Raw genomic sequence first — 6,000 nt, forward strand, 5'->3', positions numbered from 1 at the left:
TAGAAAACTAACACATATTAGCTTATTTTCATAGCTGCGACCTAAAGGGCAGGCTTCTAATTAAACACATATGTAAGGGCCCCCTCTAATCTTCTCCAGATATCTTAGAGGGTAGGTGCTATCTTTTTACTCTCCCTTTGCCATGCTACAGAGCACACGTACCTCCCCAGGGGAGCTTTTACACATGGCTAGTGCCCCAGTTTTTGTGGCTCAAGTCCAGGGGCCAGGAGGGCTTGCATTCCTGGGTCCCACAGGACTATAACAAACAGTTCATGGCTGGCTACCATCCCCAGGGCACCTGTGCATAGAGAAGACTGAAATATACCCCCCAATCTCTTTGTGAAAGAAGCCTATATGCTTGCTTGGAGCTTTGGCCTGAGAGCAGACTTCTGATTTGGCACACTGTAGGGTCCTATGAAAATGTGCTCCTGGGACAGAAGCCAGTGGATGCCATCTTTGCACTCTCCCTCTGCCTCACTCCAGGTGGCTGGTATCTCCCAGAAAGGAACTTGTACAATTTGTCTGGCACCCTGATTTTGTGACTACCACACAGGGGATACATCTACATCACCTGGTTCTGGTGGCCAGTGGGGCTTACCCTTGCAGTCCCATAGAACTCCATGTGTTTGCATACTTTAAAAGCTACTGCCCGAGGGTCTAGTTTCCAATCAGCCTGAATATAGGTGCTGACTGAGATCCTCCCATTTGGGACACTGACAGCTCTTGGCACTCTCCAGCTACTGGGACCCACCAAAAATAAAAATAGGCTGCTTGGACAATCACAGAGATTTGAGAAACAACCAAGATCTAGGGCAGGACTGAATGACAAGCTTCATACCCTACACAAGGTCACTCCTTCAAGACTGGGAGAAGTGGCTGTTTTATTTTATGCATAGAAACCAACACAGAGAGTCAAGAAAAAATGAAAAAACAGAGGAATATGTTCCAAATGGAAGAACAAGATAAAACCTCAGGAAAAGTCCTTAATGAAATGGCAGTAAATGATTTACCTGATAAAGAGTCCAAAGTAATGGTCATAAATATGCTCACTGAACTTGAGAGGAGAATGGATGAACACAGTGAAAACTATTAGACATGGAAAAGAAACTGAGGGGAAAAAAAAGAAATTGAGGAAGACTCTAGTAAATGGAAAGATATTCAGTGCTCATGGAAGAATTAATATTGTAAAAATGCCATACTACCCAAAGCAGTCTGAAGATTCAGTGCAATCCCTAGCAAAAGCCCAATGGCAATTTTCACAGAAATAGAACAAACAATCCTAAAATTTGTATGGAACCACAAAAGACACCAAATAGCCAAAGTAATCTTCAGAAAGAACAACAAAGCTAGCAGCATATTGCTTCCTCATTTCAAATTATATTACAAAACTATAATGATCAAAACAGTATGGTGGTATTGGCATAAAAACAGACACATAGATCAATGGAACAGGATAGAGAACGCAGACATAAACCCATGAGTGTATGGTCATTTATATTCTGACAAAGGAGCCAAGAATATACAATATGTAAAGGATAGTCTTTTCAATAAATGGCTTTGGGAAAGCTGGATAGCACAAAAGAATGAAACTGGACCACTATGTAACACAATACACAATACTAACTTAACATGTATAAAGGATTTGAACATAAGACATAAAACTACCAGAAGAAAACATAGGTGGTAAGCTCCTTGTCATCTGTCTTGGCAATAATTTTTTGAATCAGACAACAAATGCAAAACATAAGTGGAATTACATCAAACTAAAAAGGTCTGCATAGCAAAGAAAACCATTAGTAAAATAAAAAGGCAACGTTTTGCAAATCATATATCTGATAAGGGGTTAATATCCAAAATACATAAAGATCTCAACAGCAATAAAAACACACAATCTGATTAAAAATGGGAAGAATATCTGAAAAGACATTTTCCCAAAGAAGACATCCAGATAGCCAATAGGTCCATGAAAAGGTGCTTAATATCACTAGTCGTCAGGGAAATGCAAATCAAAACCACAATGAGATATCACTTCACCCATTAGAAAGGCCATTATCAAAAAGACAAGAAATTACAAGTCTTGGCAAGAATATGGGTAAAGGGAACACTTGTGCACTGTTGGTGAGAATGTAAATGAATGCAGCCACTATGAAAAGAAGTTTTTTCAAAAAATTAAAAATAGAATTACCGTATGATCCAGCAATTCCACTTCTGGGCATATAACTGAAGGAAATGAAATCATTATCTCAAAAAGATATCTGCATGCCCATATTCATTGCAGTATTATTTATAAGAGCAAAGATGTGGAAACAACCTAAGTGTCCACTGATGGACTAATGGATAAAAGAAATATGATACACACACACACACAACTGAATATTATTCAGCCATAAAAAAGAAAGAAATCTTGCCATTTGCAACAACATGAATGGACCCTGCGGGCATTATGCTAAGTGAAATAAGTCAGACAGAGAAAGACAAAACTGTATGATCCCACTTATATGTGGAATCTTAAAAAAAAAAAGTATCTTATAGATACAGAGAACTGATTGGTGGTTGCCAGAGGCGGGGGTGGGACGGTGGGTGAAATGGGTAAATGGGGTCAAAAGGTACAAACTTCCAGTCATAAGATATACGTCATGGCGATGTAATGTACAGCATGGTGACTACCGTTAATAATATTGTATTGCACATTTGAAAGTTGCTAAAAAAATACTTCTTAAAAGTTCTCACCGCAAGAAAAAAATTTTTGTAACTATGTATCATGACAGATGTTAACTAGATTTATTGGGGTCACCATTTTGCAATATATATAAATATCAAATTATTATGCTGTATACCTGAAATTAATATGTTATATGTCAATTATACCTCAAAAAATAGAATTTTAATTAGAAAAAAAGGAAAACTAGTACAATTAGAACAGACCCATTCAATCAGAATATGTATTTTTGCAATATCTCAAGATGATCTGTGAACACGTGAAAGTTTGAGATGCACTGCCATGGATGAGCACTTCTTTCCAGAGTGTGAGAAGCCTACCCTTGATTTATTGAGAGTCACTGCTGCAAACTTCATGTTGCTGAAGGATGCACACTGCGGAATTAGGCAAGCTGGTCCTTGGCTGGCTATTAACCAGGCAGAACCGATGCAAGTTAGCAGCACTTTGGGTCAAAGAAACAACTAGTGAACAGCTAGAGTGTTCTGATCCCCAGCCTGATCAGGGAGCCTGACAGACCCAGCTATTTGACTGAAGGTGTGAATTGGGAATTTGTTTACAGGCTCCCAACACTGGCTCTCAGCAGTTAATGGGGCCAAAAATTCTGCCTGTAGCTACTTTAACAACCCAGCCAGCTCAGCAGTAAGCTCTGCCTTGACACCATTTGTACTCATTGAGATTAAGGGCTCTGTCCTTGTGACAATTTTCCATGTCTGCTCTTTTCAATGAGCTGCATGATCAGCCACATTTTTGACAGATGGACAAGTGTGAGCCTTATCCTTCTCTACTTCCCTTAGTACAGATTCAAATTTATCATTGGCTTACTGATGACCTACTTTAGGTTAGGCACAGCACTAGTGCCTTCTGTGTTCATTATTTGGCAACTCAGTGTGGCTGTCCCCATTTCAAAGTGAGGAATCAGAGGATTCAAGTGGTTGATTGCTCTCTCAAGGCCCGGTAATTAGCCAGGTTTCCCGCTCCTAGTTTAGTTGTTTTCATCCAACAGCAAAGCTGGCCCTGTCTGTTACGCTTCTATCCACATTCCAGCCTTCCAAAGTCCTCCTAGCCAGGTGGCATATCTTCCACCACCCCTACCCATTTATGTAGTTTTGAGCAGAGACTAAGTTGAACCCTAGTATATTATACTAAATAAGTCTCCACCCATCTCTATCTAAATGAGTCTCAATCCATCCATTCCAGGAGATTGTTCAATGTCACAGTTACGTTCACAGAATATGAAGGGAAATTTCTGGATTCATGCCTTGGCTCTGTCACTTACTAGCTGTGAGATCTTAGGAAGTATGCTTATCCTCTCTGCGTCTCTGCTTCCCCATTTGTAAACTAACGATGATAATCATCTCTCCCTCTTAGGGATGCTGTGAGGATTAAATGACTTAAAATGATTAAAGCACTTAGGACAGCGCTTATATGTATTAGACACAATATATGTTGGTTATTATTATTCCTAAGCCAAAAACTTTGGATTTATCCTTGATGCCTCTTGCCCTACATCTGACCTATCACTAAATCGAGTTAACTTACCTCTTGAGTGGGTCCTCTTCCCTCCATGCCACCGCTACCACATGAGGTTAGCTACCAATATCACTTGCCAAAAGAAATCTGCAAACTATTCTCCTGGACCCTCTCCAGTTGCTGCTTTACAAAGAAGCCAAAGTGGCATCTTAAAAATGCAAATCCGATCACATACTCTCGCTGAAACCTGCTGCTTTTTAGGTATATCCGGGAACTTTTAAGATCTGCAAGACCCTGCAAGTTCTGCCTCCCCCACCCCAATTTCTTCTCTCTCTCCCTGTCTTCCCTCCATCCAGTCTGGCCTCCTTTCAGTCCCTCACACTGGCCAAGCCTCCTCCTGTGTGGAACCTTTGCAGACGTGTCTCCCACTCCCACCCCCTGTGTCCGATTATCTCCTCCCTCAGCACTGCTGGAGTCACAATTTCACATTTGCTTTTGTGATTATTTGACTGATAGCTGTCTACCATTCCAGACTGTAAGCTGTATGAGGGCAGGAATTGCATTTGCTTTTTCTCACCATTGTATCCACCATACTTAGCACAGTTACTGGCATATAATATTTGCTCAGTAATTTGTGTTTTAATGACTAGAAGAATGAATGAATGAATGAAAATACTGTGGCACAATTTTAGAGGCAGGACAAGTAAGGACTGGTGCTTCCGATGGTTTGAGTCCTGCTTGGGGGGAGGGAGGGTGAGGATTAAGTTATGTTAGATCCAAAACTTCAAGTCATTGGCTGGATAACTGTTGATCTGATGCAAACTTTGCCCACGTGTCGCAAACTATTTGGAAGCAGCTGAGCCACACAAGAGGAACAACCGGAAGTTGGTTCGGTAAAGGTATCATCTCAAAATACAGAGGTCTTAAGGGTTATATAAAAACCAGAAGCTGAAAAATAGACTTTACACATTCTCACTACTTGACATCTATTATTTCTTTAGGGAATACTGCCTAGAAAGACCTTATCCCCACCAAAATATATACCCCTTAGTTTGCTACTATCCCACTACTAGGTTAGATCTTATTCCCTCCTCCAGCTCTGTGGCAGTAAAACTCCATGATCCAGACCTCGAGAATGAAGACCCACCTATGCTGTTCCTACAGAATACAGTGTGAGGAAGTGGCCAGACATTTGAAGACCGTGGAGGGCTTCTAAGGGTTGACTGGAGCAACTTTGCCTTTGATATCTATGCTAGAAAGGAAGCCAACTAACAGATATATCATCTGGGAATATTCAAGCTCACTAAATCCTTCATGAGACTGGGAGAACATGAGGTCAGGCCTCCTCCAGAATTGATTTCAGGCCCTGCCCCATCCTGTGATATGTGCTCTCTGGGCTTCTGTTCATTGTAGTTCGGGCTCTCTGTCTTGTAAGCTCCAAGAACACAGGGGTCACATCTAGTGCTGAGAATTCCAGATACACGTAGGTGCTTTAAAAATGTTGATAATGATGTCAACAGAAACTACATCAGTCTCCTTTTGTTGTCTCAGGCTAATTGTCAGATAACTAAAATAGAATAGAGATGATGTTTATCCGTATCTTAGGGTTTCATAGCAAATACTCTCCAGACAGCAAGCAGGATTTCTGACTCTGTGTTGGATTCCTCCTCTTCTCTCCTATATCCACCACTGAAAGACCTTATACCGTAGTCACCAATCACTACGGAAAATCTGGAATATCCTTGCACCATGCACATTGGCCACTTCCTACTGCCTGTGCTAAACACTAACTCAGAGTAGCAAGCAGCCTG

Source organism: Mesoplodon densirostris, chromosome 6 (genome assembly GCF_025265405.1).
Source record: "Mesoplodon densirostris isolate mMesDen1 chromosome 6, mMesDen1 primary haplotype, whole genome shotgun sequence".
In the NCBI taxonomy this organism is placed as follows: Eukaryota; Metazoa; Chordata; class Mammalia; order Artiodactyla; family Ziphiidae; genus Mesoplodon; species Mesoplodon densirostris.